This window comes from Musa acuminata, chromosome BXJ1-8 (genome assembly GCF_036884655.1).
Source record: "Musa acuminata AAA Group cultivar baxijiao chromosome BXJ1-8, Cavendish_Baxijiao_AAA, whole genome shotgun sequence".
Lineage (NCBI taxonomy): Eukaryota > Viridiplantae > Streptophyta > Magnoliopsida > Zingiberales > Musaceae > Musa > Musa acuminata.
Genome location: NC_088334.1, coordinates 40,215,755 through 40,234,533, shown reverse-complemented (window position 1 = coordinate 40,234,533; position 18,779 = coordinate 40,215,755). Strand labels below are relative to the sequence as shown.

The 18,779-nt window shown below is 52.9% G+C and overlaps 29 non-coding genes and 1 pseudogene across 29 annotated transcripts; all 30 read right to left on the bottom strand.

Moving 5' to 3' along the window:
* Positions 1-402: 402 nt before the first annotated feature.
* On the bottom strand, positions 403-521 carry LOC135589391 (5S ribosomal RNA). The gene has a single exon (XR_010476800.1). It is a non-coding gene; the product is annotated as a 5S ribosomal RNA (ribosomal RNA).
* Positions 522-1,065: 544 nt separating this feature from the next.
* Positions 1,066-1,184, bottom strand: LOC135589390 (5S ribosomal RNA). Its single transcript, XR_010476799.1, has one exon. It is a non-coding gene; the product is annotated as a 5S ribosomal RNA (ribosomal RNA).
* A 544-nt stretch (positions 1,185-1,728) lies between these two features.
* On the bottom strand, positions 1,729-1,847 carry LOC135592073 (5S ribosomal RNA). The gene has a single exon (XR_010478838.1). It is a non-coding gene; the product is annotated as a 5S ribosomal RNA (ribosomal RNA).
* A 544-nt stretch (positions 1,848-2,391) lies between these two features.
* Positions 2,392-2,510, bottom strand: LOC135592063 (5S ribosomal RNA). The gene has a single exon (XR_010478828.1). It is a non-coding gene; the product is annotated as a 5S ribosomal RNA (ribosomal RNA).
* Positions 2,511-3,054: 544 nt separating this feature from the next.
* LOC135589418 (5S ribosomal RNA) lies at positions 3,055-3,173 on the bottom strand. Its single transcript, XR_010476826.1, has one exon. It is a non-coding gene; the product is annotated as a 5S ribosomal RNA (ribosomal RNA).
* Positions 3,174-3,717: 544 nt separating this feature from the next.
* Positions 3,718-3,828, bottom strand: LOC135591632 (5S ribosomal RNA; annotated as a pseudogene).
* A 544-nt stretch (positions 3,829-4,372) lies between these two features.
* On the bottom strand, positions 4,373-4,491 carry LOC135589759 (5S ribosomal RNA). The gene has a single exon (XR_010477165.1). It is a non-coding gene; the product is annotated as a 5S ribosomal RNA (ribosomal RNA).
* A 544-nt stretch (positions 4,492-5,035) lies between these two features.
* On the bottom strand, positions 5,036-5,154 carry LOC135589705 (5S ribosomal RNA). Its single transcript, XR_010477111.1, has one exon. It is a non-coding gene; the product is annotated as a 5S ribosomal RNA (ribosomal RNA).
* Positions 5,155-5,698: 544 nt separating this feature from the next.
* Positions 5,699-5,817, bottom strand: LOC135589388 (5S ribosomal RNA). The gene has a single exon (XR_010476797.1). It is a non-coding gene; the product is annotated as a 5S ribosomal RNA (ribosomal RNA).
* Positions 5,818-6,361: 544 nt separating this feature from the next.
* Positions 6,362-6,480, bottom strand: LOC135592072 (5S ribosomal RNA). The gene has a single exon (XR_010478837.1). It is a non-coding gene; the product is annotated as a 5S ribosomal RNA (ribosomal RNA).
* A 544-nt stretch (positions 6,481-7,024) lies between these two features.
* On the bottom strand, positions 7,025-7,143 carry LOC135589453 (5S ribosomal RNA). Its single transcript, XR_010476861.1, has one exon. It is a non-coding gene; the product is annotated as a 5S ribosomal RNA (ribosomal RNA).
* A 126-nt stretch (positions 7,144-7,269) lies between these two features.
* LOC135589482 (5S ribosomal RNA) lies at positions 7,270-7,388 on the bottom strand. The gene has a single exon (XR_010476889.1). It is a non-coding gene; the product is annotated as a 5S ribosomal RNA (ribosomal RNA).
* A 544-nt stretch (positions 7,389-7,932) lies between these two features.
* LOC135591986 (5S ribosomal RNA) lies at positions 7,933-8,051 on the bottom strand. The gene has a single exon (XR_010478751.1). It is a non-coding gene; the product is annotated as a 5S ribosomal RNA (ribosomal RNA).
* A 340-nt stretch (positions 8,052-8,391) lies between these two features.
* Positions 8,392-8,510, bottom strand: LOC135590558 (5S ribosomal RNA). The gene has a single exon (XR_010477966.1). It is a non-coding gene; the product is annotated as a 5S ribosomal RNA (ribosomal RNA).
* Positions 8,511-9,054: 544 nt separating this feature from the next.
* LOC135591985 (5S ribosomal RNA) lies at positions 9,055-9,173 on the bottom strand. Its single transcript, XR_010478750.1, has one exon. It is a non-coding gene; the product is annotated as a 5S ribosomal RNA (ribosomal RNA).
* A 544-nt stretch (positions 9,174-9,717) lies between these two features.
* On the bottom strand, positions 9,718-9,836 carry LOC135591984 (5S ribosomal RNA). The gene has a single exon (XR_010478749.1). It is a non-coding gene; the product is annotated as a 5S ribosomal RNA (ribosomal RNA).
* A 340-nt stretch (positions 9,837-10,176) lies between these two features.
* On the bottom strand, positions 10,177-10,295 carry LOC135592174 (5S ribosomal RNA). Its single transcript, XR_010478939.1, has one exon. It is a non-coding gene; the product is annotated as a 5S ribosomal RNA (ribosomal RNA).
* A 544-nt stretch (positions 10,296-10,839) lies between these two features.
* LOC135590122 (5S ribosomal RNA) lies at positions 10,840-10,958 on the bottom strand. The gene has a single exon (XR_010477528.1). It is a non-coding gene; the product is annotated as a 5S ribosomal RNA (ribosomal RNA).
* A 544-nt stretch (positions 10,959-11,502) lies between these two features.
* LOC135590121 (5S ribosomal RNA) lies at positions 11,503-11,621 on the bottom strand. The gene has a single exon (XR_010477527.1). It is a non-coding gene; the product is annotated as a 5S ribosomal RNA (ribosomal RNA).
* A 544-nt stretch (positions 11,622-12,165) lies between these two features.
* LOC135589856 (5S ribosomal RNA) lies at positions 12,166-12,284 on the bottom strand. The gene has a single exon (XR_010477262.1). It is a non-coding gene; the product is annotated as a 5S ribosomal RNA (ribosomal RNA).
* A 544-nt stretch (positions 12,285-12,828) lies between these two features.
* On the bottom strand, positions 12,829-12,947 carry LOC135591983 (5S ribosomal RNA). The gene has a single exon (XR_010478748.1). It is a non-coding gene; the product is annotated as a 5S ribosomal RNA (ribosomal RNA).
* A 544-nt stretch (positions 12,948-13,491) lies between these two features.
* Positions 13,492-13,610, bottom strand: LOC135589514 (5S ribosomal RNA). The gene has a single exon (XR_010476921.1). It is a non-coding gene; the product is annotated as a 5S ribosomal RNA (ribosomal RNA).
* A 544-nt stretch (positions 13,611-14,154) lies between these two features.
* On the bottom strand, positions 14,155-14,273 carry LOC135591904 (5S ribosomal RNA). The gene has a single exon (XR_010478670.1). It is a non-coding gene; the product is annotated as a 5S ribosomal RNA (ribosomal RNA).
* A 544-nt stretch (positions 14,274-14,817) lies between these two features.
* LOC135590049 (5S ribosomal RNA) lies at positions 14,818-14,936 on the bottom strand. Its single transcript, XR_010477456.1, has one exon. It is a non-coding gene; the product is annotated as a 5S ribosomal RNA (ribosomal RNA).
* A 544-nt stretch (positions 14,937-15,480) lies between these two features.
* On the bottom strand, positions 15,481-15,599 carry LOC135591981 (5S ribosomal RNA). The gene has a single exon (XR_010478747.1). It is a non-coding gene; the product is annotated as a 5S ribosomal RNA (ribosomal RNA).
* Positions 15,600-16,143: 544 nt separating this feature from the next.
* LOC135589387 (5S ribosomal RNA) lies at positions 16,144-16,262 on the bottom strand. Its single transcript, XR_010476796.1, has one exon. It is a non-coding gene; the product is annotated as a 5S ribosomal RNA (ribosomal RNA).
* Positions 16,263-16,806: 544 nt separating this feature from the next.
* On the bottom strand, positions 16,807-16,925 carry LOC135591980 (5S ribosomal RNA). The gene has a single exon (XR_010478746.1). It is a non-coding gene; the product is annotated as a 5S ribosomal RNA (ribosomal RNA).
* Positions 16,926-17,469: 544 nt separating this feature from the next.
* LOC135589709 (5S ribosomal RNA) lies at positions 17,470-17,588 on the bottom strand. The gene has a single exon (XR_010477116.1). It is a non-coding gene; the product is annotated as a 5S ribosomal RNA (ribosomal RNA).
* A 544-nt stretch (positions 17,589-18,132) lies between these two features.
* Positions 18,133-18,251, bottom strand: LOC135590871 (5S ribosomal RNA). The gene has a single exon (XR_010478274.1). It is a non-coding gene; the product is annotated as a 5S ribosomal RNA (ribosomal RNA).
* A 340-nt stretch (positions 18,252-18,591) lies between these two features.
* On the bottom strand, positions 18,592-18,710 carry LOC135589386 (5S ribosomal RNA). The gene has a single exon (XR_010476794.1). It is a non-coding gene; the product is annotated as a 5S ribosomal RNA (ribosomal RNA).
* Between the last annotated feature and the right edge of the window lie 69 nt (positions 18,711-18,779).

Here is an 18,779-nt window from a genome sequence, read left to right as displayed (position 1 = left end):
GGCAAGCGCGAGCCGAAACCATCGGGACTTTCTCGAACGAACTCGGAATCGCTATTGCGGCCCCATTCCGGAAAGCTCTCTCCGAGCCCCACGAGACTGACTGCGTAGCGGTCACGGCAAATTCCGAGGCCCAAAATCATCGCCTCGGAGGTCGACGGGAGAGGTTTTGGCCGCTCGGGGCGCAAAAAGGAGTGCAACACGAGGACTTCCCAGGGGGTCACCCATCCTAGAACCATGTCTGGTCATTGTATGTTTTATGAAGAAATTTTTAGATGATGATTTCATTATTCTCCTGTTATATATATGTTAATGACATATTTATTGTTAGCCATAATGCTGGAAAAATTGAAAAGCTTAAAAGAGAGTTTTAAGTAAGTCTTTTGGCCGCTCGGGGTGCAAAAAGGAGTGCAACACGAGGACTTCCAAGGGGGTCACCCATCCTAGTACTACTCTCGCCCAAGCAGGCTTAACTTCGGAGTTCTGATGGGATCCGGTGCTTTAGTGCTGGTATGATCGCACTCGTTTTGTGTGCGTCGTCCCTCGCCTTTGTGCACGTCGCGGACGGCGCATCGACGACCGGAGCCCCGAAACCTCTCGAACGATCTCGGAATCGCCATTGTCGGATCCCTCCGATGCCCACGAGGCCGACCGCGTACCGGACACGGCAAGCGCGCGCCGAAACCATCGGGACTTTCTCGAACGAACTCGGAATCGCTATTGCGGCCCCATTCCGGAAAGCTCTCTCCGAGCCCCACGAGACTGACTGCGTAGCGGTCACGGCAAATTCCGAGGCCCAAAACCATCGCCTCGGAGGTCGACGGGAGAGGTTTTGGCCGCTCGGGGCGCAAAAAGGAGTGCAACACGAGGACTTCCCAGGGGGTCAACCATCCTAGAACCATGTCTGGTCATTGTATGTTTTATGAAGAAATTTTTAGATGATGATTTCATTATTCTCCTGCTATATATATGTTAATGACATATTTATTGTTGGCCATAATGCTGGAAAAATTGAAAAGCTTAAAAGAGAGTTTTAAGTAAGTCTTTTGGCCGCTCGGGGCGCAAAAAGGAGTGCAACACGAGGACTTCCAAGGGGGTCACCCATCCTAGTACTACTCTCGCCCAAGCAGGCTTAACTTCGGAGTTCTGATGGGATCCGGTGCTTTAGTGCTGGTATGATCGCACTCGTTTTGTGTGCGTCGTCCCTCGCCTTTGTGCACGTCGCGGACGGCGCATCGACGACCGGAGCCCCGAAACCTCTCGAACGATCTCGGAATCGCCATTGTCGGATCCCTCCGATGCCCACGAGGCCGACCGCGTACCGGACACGGCAAGCGCGCGCCGAAACCATCGGGACTTTCTCGAACGAACTCGGAATCGCTATTGCGGCCCCATTCCGGAAAGCTCTCTCCGAGCCCCACGAGACTGACTGCGTAGCGGTCACGGCAAATTCCGAGGCCCAAAACCATCGCCTCGGAGGTCGACGGGAGAGGTTTTGGCCGCTCGGGGCGCAAAAAGGAGTGCAACACGAGGACTTCCCAGGGGGTCACCCATCCTAGAACCATGTCTGGTCATTGTATGTTTTATGAAGAAATTTTTAGATGATGATTTCATTATTCTCCTGCTATATATATGTTAATGACATATTTATTGTTGGCCATAATGCTGGAAAAATTGAAAAGCTTAAAAGAGAGTTTTAAGTAAGTCTTTTGGCCGCTCGGGGCGCAAAAAGGAGTGCAACACGAGGACTTCCCAGGGGGTCACGCATCCTAGTACTACTCTCGCCCAAGCACGCTTAACTTCGGAGTTCTGATGGGATCCGGTGCTTTAGTGCTGGTATGATCGCACTCGTTTTGTGTGCGTCGTCCCTCGCCTTTGTGCACGTCGCGGACGGCGCATCGACGACCGGAGCCCCGAAACCTCTCGAACGATCTCGGAATCGCCATTGTCGGATCCCTCCGATGCCCACGAGGCCGACCGCGTACCGGACACGGCAAGCGCGCGCCGAAACCATCGGGACTTTCTCGAACGAACTCGGAATCGCTATTGCGGCCCCATTCCGGAAAGCTCTCTCCGAGCCCCACGAGACTGACTGCGTAGCGGTCACGGCAAATTCCGAGGCCCAAAACCATCGCCTCGGAGGTCGACGGGAGAGGTTTTGGCCGCTCGGGGCGCAAAAAGGAGTGCAACACGAGGACTTCCCAGGGGGTCACCCATCCAAGAACCATGTCTGGTCATTGTATGTTTTATGAAGAAATTTTTAGATGATGATTTCATTATTCTCCTGCTATATATATGTTAATGACATATTTATTGTTGGCCATAATGCTGGAAAAATTGAAAAGCTTAAAAGAGAGTTTTAAGTAAGTCTTTTGGCCGCTCGGGGCGCAAAAAGGAGTGCAACACGAGGACTTCCCAAGGGGTCACCCATCCTAGTACTACTCTCGCCCAAGCACGCTTAACTTCGGAGTTCTGATGGGATCCGGTGCTTTAGTGCTGGTATGATCGCACTCGTTTTGTGTGCGTCGTCCCTCGCCTTTGTGCACGTCGCGGACGGCGCATCGACGACCGGAGCCCCGAAACCTCTCGAACGATCTCGGAATCGCCATTGTCGGATCCCTCCGATGCCCACGAGGCCGACCGCGTACCGGACACGGCAAGCGCGCGCCGAAACCATCGGGACTTTCTCGAACGAACTCGGAATCGCTATTGCGGCCCCATTCCGGAAAGCTCTCTCCGAGCCCCACGAGACTGACTGCGTAGCGGTCACGGCAAATTCCGAGGCCCAAAACCATCGCCTCGGAGGTCGACGGGAGAGGTTTTGGCCGCTCGGGGCGCAAAAAGGAGTGCAACACGAGGACTTCCCAGGGGGTCACCCATCCTAGAACCATGTCTGGTCATTGTATGTTTTATGAAGAAATTTTTAGATGATGATTTCATTATTCTCCTGCTATATATATGTTAATGACATATTTATTGTTCGCCATAATGCTGGAAAAATTGAAAAGCTTAAAAGAGAGTTTTAAGTAAGTCTTTTGGCCGCTCGGGGCGCAAAAAGGAGTGCAACACGAGGACTTCCCAGGGAGTCACCCATCCTAGTACTACTCTCGCCCAAGCAGGCTTAACTTCGGAGTTCTGATGGGATCCGGTGCTTTAGTGCTGGTATGATCGCACTCGTTTTGTGTGCGTCGTCCCTCGCCTTTGTGCACGTCGCTGACGGCGCATCGACGACCGGAGCCCCGAAACCTCTCGAACGATCTCGGAATCGCCATTGTCGGATCCCTCCGATGCCCACGAGGCCGACCGCGTACCGGACACGGCAAGCGCGCGCCGAAACCATCGGGACTTTCTCGAACGAACTCGGAATCGCTATTGCGGCCCCATTCCGGAAAGCTCTCTCCGAGCCCCACGAGACTGACTGCGTAGCGGTCACGGCAAATTCCGAGGCCCAAAACCATCGCCTCGGAGGTCGACGGGAGAGGTTTTGGCCGCTCGGGGCGCAAAAAGGAGTGCAACACGAGGACTTCCCTGGGGGTCACCCATCCTAGAACCATGTCTGGTCATTGTATGTTTTATGAAGAAATTTTTAGATGATGATTTCATTATTCTCCTGCTATATATATGTTAATGACATATTTATTGTTGGCCATAATGCTGGAAAAATTGAAAAGCTTAAAAGAGAGTTTTAAGTAAGTCTTTTGGCCGCTCGGGGCGCAAAAAGGAGTGCAACACGAGGACTTCCCAGGGGGTCACGCATCCTAGTACTACTCTCGCCCAAGCACGCTTAACTTCGGAGTTCTGATGGGATCCGGTGCTGGTATGATCGCACTCGTTTTGTGTGCGTCGTCCCTCGCCTTTGTGCACGTCGCGGACGGCGCATCGACGACCGGAGCCCCGAAACCTCTCGAACGATCTCGGAATCGCCATTGTCGGATCCCTCCGATGCCCACGAGGCCGACCGCGTACCGGACACGGCAAGCGCGCGCCGAAACCATCGGGACTTTCTCGAACGAACTCGGAATCGCTATTGCGGCCCCATTCCGGAAAGCTCTCTCCGAGCCCCACGAGACTGACTGCGTAGCGGTCACGGCAAATTCCGAGGCCCAAAACCATCGCCTCGGAGGTCGACGGGAGAGGTTTTGGCCGCTCGGGGCGCAAAAAGGAGTGCAACACGAGGACTTCCCAGGGGGTCACCCATCCTAGAACCATGTCTGGTCATTGTATGTTTTATGAAGAAATTTTTAGATGATGATTTCATTATTCTCCTGCTATATATATGTTAATGACATATTTATTGTTAGCCATAATGCTGGAAAAATTGAAAAGCTTAAAAGAGAGTTTTAAGTAAGTCTTTTGGCCGCTCGGGGCGCAAAAAGGAGTGCAACACGAGGACTTCCAAGGGGGTCACCCATCCTAGTACTACTCTCGCCCAAGCAGGCTTAACTTCGGAGTTCTGATGGGATCCGGTGCTTTAGTGCTAGTATGATCGCACTCGTTTTGTGTGCGTCGTCCCTCGCCTTTGTGCACATTGCGGACGGCGCATCGACGACCGGAGCCCCGAAACCTCTCGAACGATCTCGGAATCGCCATTGTCGGATCCCTCCGATGCCCACGAGGCCGACCGCGTACCGGACACGGCAAGCGCGCGCCGAAACCATCGGGACTTTCTCGAACGAACTCGGAATCGCTATTGCGGCCCCATTCCGGAAAGCTCTCTCCGAGCCCCACGAGACTGACTGCGTAGCGGTCACGGCAAATTCCGAGGCCCAAAACCATCGCCTCGGAGGTCGACGGGAGAGGTTTTGGCCGCTCGGGGCGCAAAAAGGAGTGCAACACGAGGACTTCCCAAGGGGTCACCCATCCTAGAACCATGTCTGGTCATTGTATGTTTTATGAAGAAATTTTTAGATGATGATTTCATTATTCTCCTGCTATATATATGTTAATGACATATTTATTGTTAGCCATAATGCTGGAAAAATTGAAAAGCTTAAAAGAGAGTTTTAAGTAAGTCTTTTGGCCGCTCGGGGCGCAAAAAGGAGTGCAACACGAGGACTTCCCAGGGGGTCACCCATCCTAGTACTACTCTCGCCCAAGCAGGCTTAACTTCGGGGTTCTGATGGGATCCGGTGCTTTAGTGCTGGTATGATCGCACTCGTTTTGTGTGCGTCGTCCCTCGCCTTTGTGCACGTCGCGGACGGCGCATCGACGACCGGAGCCCCGAAACCTCTCGAACGATCTCGGAATCGCCATTGTCGGATCCCTCCGATGCCCACGAGGCCGACCGCGTACCGGACACGGCAAGCGCGCGCCGAAACCATCGGGACTTTCTCGAACGAACTCGGAATCGCTATTGCGGCCCCATTCCGGAAAGCTCTCTCCGAGCCCCACGAGACTGACTGCGTAGCGGTCACGGCAAATTCCGAGGCCCAAAACCATCGCCTCGGAGGTCGACGGGAGAGGTTTTGGCCGCTCGGGGCGCAAAAAGGAGTGCAACACGAGGACTTCCCAGGGGGTCACCCATCCTAGAACCATGTCTGGTCATTGTATGTTTTATGAAGAAATTTTTAGATGATGATTTCATTATTCTCCTGCTATATATATGTTAATGACATATTTATTGTTCGCCATAATGCTGGAAAAATTGAAAAGCTTAAAAGAGAGTTTTAAGTAAGTCTTTTGGCCGCTCGGGGCGCAAAAAGGAGTGCAACACGAGGACTTCCAAGGGGGTCACCCATCCTAGTACTACTCTCGCCCAAGCAGGCTTAACTTCGGAGTTCTGATGGGATCCGGTGCTTTAGTGCTGGTATGATCGCACTCGTTTTGTGTGCGTCGTCCCTCGCCTTTGTGCACGTCGCGGACGGCGCATCGACGACCGGAGCCCCGAAACCTCTCGAACGATCTCGGAATCGCCATTGTCGGATCCCTCCGATGCCCACGAGGCCGACCGCGTACCGGACACGGCAAGCGCGCGCTGAAACCATCGGGACTTTCTCGAACGAACTCGGAATCGCTATTGCGGCCCCATTCCGGAAAGCTCTCTCCGAGCCCCACGAGACTGACTGCGTAGCGGTCACGGCAAATTCCGAGGCCCAAAACCATCGCCTCGGAGGTCGACGGGAGAGGTTTTGGCCGCTCGGGGCACAAAAAGGAGTGCAACACGAGGACTTCCCAGGGGGTCACCCATCCTAGAACCATGTCTGGTCATTGTATGTTTTATGAAGAAATTTTTAGATGATGATTTCATTATTCTCCTGCTATATATATGTTAATGACATATTTATTGTTGGCCATAATGCTGGAAAAATTGAAAAGCTTAAAAGAGAGTTTTAAGTAAGTCTTTTGGCCGCTCGGGGCGCAAAAAGGAGTGCAACACGAGGACTTCCCAGGGGGTCACGCATCCTAGTACTACTCTCGCCCAAGCACGCTTAACTTCGGAGTTCTGATGGGATCCGGTGCTTTAGTGCTGGTATGATCGCACTCGTTTTGTGTGCGTCGTCCCTCGCCTTTGTGCACGTCGCGGACGGCGCATCGACGACCGGAGCCCCGAAACCTCTCGAACGATCTCGTAATCGCCATTGTCGGATCCCTCCGATGCCCACGAGGCCGACCGCGTACCGGACACGGCAAGCGCGCGCCGAAACCATCGGGACTTTCTCGAACGAACTCGGAATCGCTATTGCGGCCCCATTCCGGAAAGCTCTCTCCGAGCCCCACGAGACTGACTGCGTAGCGGTCACGGCAAATTCCGAGGCCCAAAACCATCGCCTCGGAGGTCGACGGGAGAGGTTTTGGCCGCTCGGGGCGCAGAAAGGAGTGCAACACGAGGACTTCCCAGGGGGTCACCCATCCTAGAACCATGTCTGGTCATTGTATGTTTTATGAAGAAATTTTTAGATGATGATTTCATTATTCTCCTGCTATATATATGTTAATGACATATTTATTGTTGGCCATAATGCTGGAAAAATTGAAAAGCTTAAAAGAGAGTTTTAAGTAAGTCTTTTGGCCGCTCGGGGCGCAAAAAAGAGTGAAACACGAGGACTTCCCAGTGGGTCACCCATCCTAGTACTACTCTCGCCCAAGCACGCTTAACTTCGGAGTTCTGATGGGATCCGGTGCTTTAGTGCTGGTATGATCGCACTCGTTTTGTCTGCGTCGTCCCTCGCTTTTGTGCACGTCGCGGACGGCGCATCGACGGCAAATTCCGAGGCCCAAAACCATCGCCTCGGAGGTCGACGGGAGAGGTTTTGGCCGCTCGGGGCGCAAAAAGGAGTGCAACACGAGGACTTCCCAGGGGGTCACCCATCCTAGTACTACTCTCGCCCAAGCAGGCTTAACTTCGAAGTTCTGATGGGATCCGGTGCTTTAGTGCTGGTATGATCGCACTCGTTTTGTGTGCGTCGTCCCTCGCCTTTGTGCACGTCGCGGACGGCGCATCGACGACCGGAGCCCCGAAACCTCTCGAACGATCTCGGAATCGCCATTGTCGGATCCCTCCGATGCCCACGAGGCCGACCGCGTACCGGACACGGCAAGCGCGCGCCGAAACCATCGGGACTTTCTCGAACGAACTCGGAATCGCTATTGCGGCCCCATTCCGGAAAGCTCTCTCCGAGCCCCACGAGACTGACTGCGTAGCGGTCACGGCAAAATCCGAGGCCCAAAACCATCGCCTCGGAGGTCGACGGGAGAGGTTTTGGCCGCTCGGGGCGCAAAAAGGAGTGCAACACGAGGACTTCCCAGGGGGTCACCCATCCTAGAACCATGTCTGGTCATTGTATGTTTTATGAAGAAATTTTTAGATGATGATTTCATTATTCTCCTGCTATATATATGTTAATGACATATTTATTGTTGGCCATAATGCTGGAAAAATTGAAAAGCTTAAAAGAGAGTTTTAAGTAAGTCTTTTGGCCGCTCGGGGCGCAAAAAGGAGTGCAACACGAGGACTTCCCAGGGGGTCACCCATCCTAGTACTACTCTCGCCCAAGCAGGCTTAACTTCGGAGTTCTGATGGGATCCGGTGCTTTAGTGCTGGTATGATCGCACTCGTTTTGTGTGCGTCGTCCCTCGCCTTTGTGCACGTCGCGGACGGCGCATCGACGACAAATTCCGAGGCCCAAAACCATCGCCTCGGAGGTCGACGGGAGAGGTTTTGGCCGCTCGGGGCGCAAAAAGGAGTGCAACACGAGGACTTCCCAGGGGGTCACCCATCCTAGAACCATGTCTGGTCATTGTATGTTTTATGAAGAAATTTTTAGATGATGATTTCATTATTCTCCTGCTATATATATGTTAATGACATATTTATTGTTGGCCATAATGCTGGAAAAATTGAAAAGCTTAAAAGAGAGTTTTAAGTAAGTCTTTTGGCCGCTCGGGGCGCAAAAAGGAGTGCAACACGAGGACTTCCCAGGGGGTCACCCATCCTAGTAATACTATCGCCCAAGCACACTTAACTTCGGAGTTCTGATGGGATCCGGTCCTTTAGTGCTGGTATGATCGCACTCGTTTTGTGTGCGTCGTCCCTCGCCTTTGTGCACGTCGCGGACGGCGCATCGACGACCGGAGCCCCGAAACCTCTCGAACGATCTCGGAATCGCCATTGTCGGATCCCTCCGATGCCCATGAGGCCGACCGCGTACCGGACACGGCAAGCGCGCGCCGAAACCATCGGGACTTTCTCGAACGAACTCGGAATCGCTATTGCGGCCCCATTCCGGAAAGCTCTCTCCGAGCCCCACGAGACTGACTGCGTAGCGGTCACGGCAAATTCCGAGGCCCAAAACCATCGCCTCGGAGGTCGACGGGAGAGGTTTTGGCCGCTCGGGGCGCAAAAAGGAGTGCAACACGAGGACTTCCCAGGGGGTCACCCATCCTAGAACCATGTCTGGTCATTGTATGTTTTATGAAGAAATTTTTAGATGATGATTTCATTATTCTCCTGCTATATATATGTTAATGACATATTTATTGTTAGCCATAATGCTGGAAAAATTGAAAAGCTTAAAAGAGAGTTTTAAGTAAGTCTTTTGGCCGCTCGGGGCGCAAAAAGGAGTGCAACACGAGGACTTCCCAGGGGGTCACCCATCCTAGTACTACTCTCGCCCAAGCAGGCTTAACTTCGGAGTTCTGATGGGATCCGGTGCTTTAGTGCTGGTATGATCGCACTCGTTTTGTGTGCGTCGTCCCTCGCCTTTGTGCACGTCGCGGACGGCGCATCGACGACCGGAGCCCCGAAACCTCTCGAACGATCTCGGAATCGCCATTGTCGGATCCCTCCGATGCCCACGAGGCCGACCGCGTACCGGACACGGCAAGCGCGCGCCGAAACCATCGGGACTTTCTCGAACGAACTCGGAATCGCTATTGCGGCCCCATTCCGGAAAGCTCTCTCCGAGCCCCACGAGACTGACTGCGTAGCGGTCACGGCAAAATCCGAGGCCCAAAACCATCGCCTCGGAGGTCGACGGGAGAGGTTTTGGCCGCTCGGGGCGCAAAAAGGAGTGCAACACGAGGACTTCCCAGGGGGTCACCCATCCTAGAACCATGTCTGGTCATTGTATGTTTTATGAAGAAATTTTTAGATGATGATTTCATTATTCTCCTGCTATATATATGTTAATGACATATTTATTGTTGGCCATAATGCTGGAAAAATTGAAAAGCTTAAAAGAGAGTTTTAAGTAAGTCTTTTGGCCGCTCGGGGCGCAAAAAGGAGTGCAACACGAGGACTTCCCAGGGGGTCACCCATCCTAGTACTACTCTCGCCCAAGCAGGCTTAACTTCGGAGTTCTGATGGGATCCGGTGCTTTAGTGCTGGTATGATCGCACTCGTTTTGTGTGCGTCGTCCCTCGCCTTTGTGCACGTCGCGGACGGCGCATCGACGACAAATTCCGAGGCCCAAAACCATCGCCTCGGAGGTCGACGGGAGAGGTTTTGGCCGCTCGGGGCGCAAAAAGAAGTGCAACACGAGGACTTCCCAGGGGGTCACCCATCCTAGAACCATGTCTGGTCATTGTATGTTTTATGAAGAAATTTTTAGATGATGATTTCATTATTCTCCTGCTATATATATGTTAATGACATATTTATTGTTGGCCATAATGCTGGAAAAATTGAAAAGCTTAAAAGAGAGTTTTAAGTAAGTCTTTTGGCCGCTCGGGGCGCAAAAAGGAGTGCAACACGAGGACTTCCCAGGGGGTCACCCATCCTAGTACTACTCTCGCCCAAGCAGGCTTAACTTCGGAGTTCCGATGGGATCCGGTGCTTTAGTGCTGGTATGATCGCACTCGTTTTGTGTGCGTCGTCCCTCGCCTTTGTGCACGTCGCGGACGGCGCATCGACGACCGGAGCCCCGAAACCTCTCGAACGATCTCGGAATCGCCATTGTCGGATCCCTCCGATGCCCACGAGTCCGACCGCGTACCGGACACGGCAAGCGCGCGCCGAAACCATCGGGACTTTCTCGAACGAACTCGGAATCGCTATTGCGGCCCCATTCCGGAAAGCTCTCTCCGAGCCCCACGAGACTGACTGCGTAGCGGTCACGGCAAATTCCGAGGCCCAAAACCATTCCCTCGGAGGTCGACGGGAGAGGTTTTGGCCGCTCGGGGCGCAAAAAGGAGTGCAACACGAGGACTTCCCAGGGGGTCACCCATCCTAGAACCATGTCTGGTCATTGTATGTTTTATGAAGAAATTTTTAGATGATGATTTCATTATTCTCCTGCTATATATATGTTAATGACATATTTATTGTTAGCCATAATGCTGGAAAAATTGAAAAGCTTAAAAGAGAGTTTTAAGTAAGTCTTTTGGCCGCTCGGGGCGCAAAAAGGAGTGCAACACGAGGACTTCCAAGGGGGTCACCCATCCTAGTACTACTCTCGCCCAAGCAGGCTTAACTTCGGAGTTCTGATGGGATCAGGTGCTTTAGTGCTGGTATGATCGCACTCGTTTTGTGTGCGTCGTCCCTCGCCTTTGTGCACGTCGCGGACGGCGCATCGACGACCGGAGCCCCGAAACCTCTCGAACGATCTCGGAATCGCCATTGTCGGATCCCTCCGATGCCCACGAGTCCGACCGCGTACCGGACACGGCAAGCGCGCGCCGAAACCATCGGGACTTTCTCGAACGAACTCGGAATCGCTATTGCGGCCCCATTCCGGAAAGCTCTCTCCGAGCCCCACGAGACTGACTGCGTAGCGGTCACGGCAAATTCCGAGGCCCAAAACCATTCCCTCGGAGGTCGACGGGAGAGGTTTTGGCCGCTCGGGGCGCAAAAAGGAGTGCAACACGAGGACTTCCCAGGGGGTCACCCATCCTAGAACCATGTCTGGTCATTGTATGTTTTATGAAGAAATTTTTAGATGATGATTTCATTATTCTCCTGCTATATATATGTTAATGACATATTTATTGTTAGCCATAATGCTGGAAAAATTGAAAAGCTTAAAAGAGAGTTTTAAGTAAGTCTTTTGGCCGCTCGGGGCGCAAAAAGGAGTGCAACACGAGGACTTCCAAGGGGGTCACCCATCCTAGTACTACTCTCGCCCAAGCAGGCTTAACTTCGGAGTTCTGATGGGATCAGGTGCTTTAGTGCTGGTATGATCGCACTCGTTTTGTGTGCGTCGTCCCTCGCCTTTGTGCACGTCGCGGACGGCGCATCGACGACCGGAGCCCCGAAACCTCTCGAACGATCTCGGAATCGCCATTGTCGGATCCCTCCGATGCCCACGAGGCCGACCGCGTACCGGACACGGCAAGCGCGCGCCGAAACCATCGGGACTTTCTCGAACGAACTCGGAATCGCTATTGCGGCCCCATTCCGGAAAGCTCTCTCCGAGCCCCACGAGACTGACTGCGTAGCGGTCACGGCAAATTCCGAGGCCCAAAACCATCGCCTCGGAGGTCGACGGGAGAGGTTTTGGCCGCTCGGGGCGCAGAAAGGAGTGCAACACGAGGACTTCCCAGGGGGTCACCCATCCTAGAACCATGTCTGGTCATTGTATGTTTTATGAAGAAATTTTTAGATGATGATTTCATTATTCTCCTGCTATATATATGTTAATGACATATTTATTGTTAGCCATAATGCTGGAAAAATTGAAAAGCTTAAAAGAGAGTTTTAAGTAAGTCTTTTGGCCGCTCGGGGCGCAAAAAGGAGTGCAACACGAGGACTTCCAAGGGGGTCACCCATCCTAGTACTACTCTCACCCAAGCAGGCTTAACTTCGGAGTTCTGATGGGATCCGGTGCTTTAGTGCTGGTATGATCGCACTCGTTTTGTGTGCGTCGTCCCTCGCCTTTATGCACGTCGCGGACGGCGCATCGACGACCGGAGCCCCGAAACCTCTCGAACGATCTCGGAATCGCCATTGTCGGATCCCTCCGATGCCCACGAGGCCGACCGCGTACCGGACACGGCAAGCGCGCGCCGAAACCATCGGGACTTTCTCGAACGAACTCGGAATCGCTATTGCGGCCCCATTCCGGAAAGCTCTCTCCGAGCCCCACGAGACTGACTGCGTAGCGGTCACGGCAAATTCCGAGGCCCAAAACCATCGCCTCGGAGGTCGACGGGAGAGGTTTTGGCCGCTCGGGGCGCAGAAAGGAGTGCAACACGAGGACTTCCCAGGGGGTCACCCATCCTAGAACCATGTCTGGTCATTGTATGTTTTATGAAGAAATTTTTCGATGATGATTTCATTATTCTCCTGCTATATATATGTTAATGACATATTTATTGTTGGCCATAATGCTGGAAAAATTGAAAAGCTTAAAAGAGAGTTTTAAGTAAGTCTTTTGGCCGCTCGGGGCGCAAAAAGGAGTGCAACACGAGGACTTCCCAGGGGGTCACCCATCCTAGTACTACTCTCGCCCAAGCAGGCTTAACTTCGGAGTTCTGATGGGATCCGGTGCTTTAGTGCTGGTATGATCGCACTCGTTTTGTGTGCGTCGTCCCTCGCCTTTGTGCACGTCGCGGACGGCGCATCGACGACCGGAGCCCCGAAACCTCTCGAACGATCTCGTAATCGCCATTGTCGGATCCCTCCGATGCCCACGAGGCCGACCGCGTACCGGACACGGCAAGCGCGCGCCGAAACCATCGGGACTTTCTCGAACGAACTCGGAATCGCTATTGCGGCCCCATTCCGGAAAGCTCTCTCCGAGCCCCACGAGACTGACTGCGTAGCGGTCACGGCAAATTCCGAGGCCCAAAACCATCGCCTCGGAGGTCGACGGGAGAGGTTTTGGCCGCTCGGGGCGCAGAAAGGAGTGCAACACGAGGACTTCCCAGGGGGTCACCCATCCTAGAACCATGTCTGGTCATTGTATGTTTTATGAAGAAATTTTTAGATGATGATTTCATTATTCTCCTGCTATATATATGTTAATGACATATTTATTGTTAGCCATAATGCTGGAAAAATTGAAAAGCTTAAAAGAGAGTTTTAAGTAAGTCTTTTGGCCGCTCGGGGCGCAAAAAGGAGTGCAACACGAGGACTTCCCAGGGGGTCACCCATCCTAGTACTACTCTCGCCCAAGCAGGCTTAACTTCGGAGTTCTGATGGGATCCGGTGCTTTAGTGCTGGTATGATCGCGCTCGTTTTGTGTGCGTCGTCCCTCGCCTTTGTGCACGTCGCGGACGGCGCATCGACGACCGGAGCCCCGAAACCTCTCGAACGATCTCGGAACCGCCATTGTCAGATCCCTCCGATGCCCACGAGGCCGACCGCGTACCGGACACGGCAAGCGCGCGCCGAAACCATCGGGACTTTCTCGAACGAACTCGGAATCGCTATTGCGGCCCCATTCCGGAAAGCTCTCTCCGAGCCCCACGAGACTGACTGCGTAGCGGTCACGGCAAATTCCGAGGCCCAAAACCATCGCCTCGGAGGTCGACGGGAGAGGTTTTGGCCGCTCGGGGCGCAAAAAGGAGTGCAACACGAGGACTTCCCAGGGGGTCACTCATCCTAGAACCATGTCTGGTCATTGTATGTTTTATGAAGAAATTTTTAGATGATGATTTCATTATTCTCCTGCTATATATATGTTAATGACATATTTATTGTTGGCCATAATGCTGGAAAAATTGAAAAGCTTAAAAGAGAGTTTTAAGTAAGTCTTTTGGCCGCTCGGGGCGCAAAAAGGAGTGCAACACGAGGACTTCCCAGGGGGTCACCCATCCTAGTACTACTCTCGCCCAAGCACGCTTAACTTCGGAGTTCTGATGGGATCCGGTGCTTTAGTGCTGGTATGATCGCACTCGTTTTGTGTGCGTCGTCCCTCGCCTTTGTGCACGTCGCGGACGGCGCATCGACGACCGGAGCCCCGAAACCTCTCGAACGATCTCGTAATCGCCATTGTCGGATCCCTCCGATGCCCACGAGGCCGACCGCGTACCGGACACGGCAAGCGCGCGCCGAAACCATCGGGACTTTCTCGAACGAACTCGGAATCGCTATTGCGGCCCCATTCCGGAAAGCTCTCTCCGAGCCCCACGAGACTGACTGCGTAGCGGTCACGGCAAATTCCGAGGCCCAAAACCATCGCCTCGGAGGTCGACGGGAGAGGTTTTGGCCGCTCGGGGCGCAGAAAGGAGTGCAACACGAGGACTTCCCAGGGGGTCACCCATCCTAGAACCATGTCTGGTCATTGTATGTTTTATGAAGAAATTTTTAGATGATGATTTCATTATTCTCCTGCTATATATATGTTAATGACATATTTATTGTTGGCCATAATGCTGGAAAAATTGAAAAGCTTAAAAGAGAGTTTTAAGTAAGTCTTTTGGCCGCTCGGGGCGCAAAAAGGAGTGCAACACGAGGACTTCCCAGGGGGTCACCCATCCTAGTACTACTCTCGCCCAAGCACGTTTAACTTCGGAGTTCTGATGGGATCCGGTGCTTTAGTGCTGGTATGATCGCACTAGTTTTGTGTTCGTCGTCCCTCGCCTTTGTGCACGTCGCGGACGGCGCATCGACGACCGGAGCCCCGAAACCTCTCGAACGATCTCGTAATCGCCATTGTCGGATCCCTCCGATGCCCACGAGGCCGACCGCGTACCGGACACGGCAAGCGCGCGCCGAAACCATCGGGACTTTCTCGAACGAACTCGGAATCGCTATTGCGGCCCCATTCCGGAAAGCTCTCTCCGAGCCCCACGAGACTGACGGCGTAGCGGTCACGGCAAATTCCGAGGCCCAAAACCATCGCCTCGGAGGTCGACGGGAGAGGTTTTGGCCGCTCGGGGCGCAAAAAGGAGTGCAACACGAGGACTTCCCAGGGGGTCACCCATCCTAGAACCATGTCTGGTCATTGTATGTTTTATGAAGAAATTTTTAGATGATGATTTCATTATTCTCCTGCTATATATATGTTAATGACATATTTATTGTTGGCCATAATGCTGGAAAAATTGAAAAGCTTAAAAGAGAGTTTTAAGTAAGTCTTTTGGCCGCTCGGGGCGCAAAAAGGAGTGCAACACGAGGACTTCCCAGGGGGTCACCCATCCTAGTACTACTCTCGCCCAAGCAGGCTTAACTTCGGAGTTCTGATGGGATCCGGTGCTTTAGTGCTGGTATGATCGCACTCGTTTTGTGTGCGTCGTCCCTCGCCTTTGTGCACGTCGCGGACGGCGCATCGACGACCGGAGCCCCGAAACCTCTCGAACGATCTCGTAATCGCCATTATCGGATCCCTCCGATGCCCACGAGGCCGACCGCGTACCGGACACGGCAAGCGCGCGCCGAAACCATCGGGACTTTCTCGAACGAACTTGGAATCGCTATTGCGGCCCCATTCCGGAAAGCTCTCTCCGAGCCCCACGAGACTGACTGCGTAGCGGTCACGGCAAATTCCGAGGCCCAAAACCATCGCCTCGGAGGTCGACGGGAGAGGTTTTGGCCGCTCGGGGCGCAGAAAGGAGTGCAACACGAGGACTTCCCAGGGGGTCACCCATCCTAGAACCATGTCTGGTCATTGTATGTTTTATGAAGAAATTTTTAGATGATGATTTCATTATTCTCCTGCTATATATATGTTAATGACATATTTATTGTTGGCCATAATGCTGGAAAAATTGAAAAGCTTAAAAGAGAGTTTTAAGTAAGTCTTTTGGCCGCTCGGGGCGCAAAAAGGAGTGCAACACGAGGACTTCCAAGGGGGTCACCCATCCTAGTACTACTCTCGCCCAAGCAGGCTTAACTTCGGAGTTCTGATGGGATCCGGTGCTTTAGTGCTGGTATGATCGCACTCGTTTTGTGTGCGTCGTCCCTCGCCTTTGTGCACGTCGCGGACGGCGCATCGACGACCGGAGCCCCGAAACCTCTCGAACGATCTCGGAATCGCCATTGTCGGATCCCTCCGATGCCCACGAGGCCGACCACGTACCGGACACGGCAAGCGCGCGCCGAAACCATCGGGACTTTCTCGAACGAACTCGGAATCGCTATTGCGGCCCCATTCCGGAAAGCTCTCTCCGAGCCCCACGAGACTGACTGCGTAGCGGTCACGGCAAATTCCGAGGCCCAAAACCATCGCCTCGGAGGTCGACGGGAGAGGTTTTGGCCGCTCGGGGCGCAAAAAGGAGTGCAACACGAGGACTTCCCAGGGGGTCACCCATCCAAGAACCATGTCTGGTCATTGTATGTTTTATGAAGAAATTTTTAGATGATGATTTCATTATTCTCCTGCTATATATATGTTAATGACATATTTATTGTTGGCCATAATGCTGGAAAAATTGAAAAGCTTAAAAGAGAGTTTTAAGTAAGTCTTTTGGCCGCTCGGGGCGCAAAAAGGAGTGCAACACGAGGACTTCCCAGGGGGTCACCCATCCTAGTACTACTCTCGCCCAAGCAGGCTTAACTTCGGAGTTCTGATGGGATCCGGTGCTTTAGTGCTGGTATGATCGCACTCGTTTTGTGTGCGTCGTCCCTCGCCTTTGTGCACGTCGCGGACGGCGCATCGACGACCGGAGCCCCGAAACCTCTCGAACGATCTCGGAACCGCCATTGTCGGATCCCTCCGATGCCCACGAGGCCGACCGCGTACCGGACACGGCAAGCGCGCGCCGAAACCATCGGGACTTTCTCGAACGAACTCGGAATCGCTATTGCGGCCCCATTCCGGAAAGCTCTCTCCGAGCCCCACGAGACTGACTGCGTAGCGGTCACGGCAAATTCCGAGGCCCAAAACCATCGCCTCGGAGGTCGACGGGAGAGGTTTTGGCCGCTCGGGGCGCAAAAAGGAGTGCAACACGAGGACTTCCCAGGGGGTCACCCATCCTAGAACCATGTCTGGTCATTGTATGTTTTATGAAGAAATTTTTAGATGATGATTTCATTATTCTCCTGCTATATATATGTTAATGACATATTTATTGTTGGCCATAATGCTGGAAAAATTGAAAAGCTTAAAAGAGAGTTTTAAGTAAGTCTTTTGGCCGCTCGGGGCGCAAAAAGGAGTGCAACACGAGGACTTCCCAGGGGGTCACCCATCCTAGTACTACTCTCGCCCAAGCAGGCTTAAATTCGGAGTTCTGATGGGATCCGGTGCTTTAGTGCTGGTATGATCGCACTCGTTTTGTGTGCGTCGTCCCTCGCCTTTGTGCACGTCGCGGACGGCGCATCGACGACCGGAGCCCCGAAACCTCTCGAACGATCTCGTAATCGCCATTATCGGATCCCTCCGATGCCCACGAGGCCGACCGCGTACCGGACACGGCAAGCGCGCGCCGAAACCATCGGGACTTTCTCGAACGAACTCGGAATCGCTATTGCGGCCCCATTCCGGAAAGCTCTCTCCGAGCCCCACGAGACTGACTGCGTAGCGGTCACGGCAAATTCCGAGGCCCAAAACCATCGCCTCGGAGGTCGACGGGAGAGGTTTTGGCCGCTCGGGGCGCAGAAAGGAGTGCAACACGAGGACTTCCCAGGGGGTCACCCATCCTAGAACCATGTCTGGTCATTGTATGTTTTATGAAGAAATTTTTAGATGATGATTTCATTATTCTCCTGCTATATATATGTTAATGACATATTTATTGTTGGCCATAATGCTGGAAAAATTGAAAAGCTTAAAAGAGAGTTTTAAGTAAGTCTTTTGGCCGCTCGGGGCGCAAAAAAGAGTGAAACAAGAGGACTTCCCAAGGGGTCACCCATCCTAGTACTACTTTCGCCCAAGCACGCTTAACTTCGGAGTTCTGATTGGATCCGGTGCTTTAGTGCTGGTATGATCGCACTCGTTTTGTTTGCGTCGTCCCTCGCCTTTGTGCACGTCGCGGACGGCGCATCGACGACAAATTCCGAGGCACAAAACCATCGCCTCGGAGGTCAACGGGAGAGGTTTTGGCCGCTCGGGGCGCAAAAAGGAGTGCAACACGAGGACTTCCCAGGGGGTCACCCATCCAAGAACCATGTCTGGTCATTGTATGTTTTATGAAGAAATTTTTAGATGATGATTTCATTATTCTCCTGCTATATATATGTTAATGACATATTTATTGTTGGCCATAATGCTGGAAAAATTGAAAAGCTTAAAAGAGAGTTTTAAGTAAGTCTTTTGGCCGCTCGGGGCGCAAAAAGGAGTGCAACACGAGGACTTCCAAGGGGGTCACCCATCCTAGTACTACTCTCGCCCAAGCAGGCTTAACTTCGGAGTTCTGATGGGATCCGGTGCTTTAGTGCTGGTATGATCGCACTCGTTTTGTGTGCGTCGTCCCTCGCCTTTGTGCACGTCGCGGACGGCGCATCGACGACCGGAGCCCCGAAA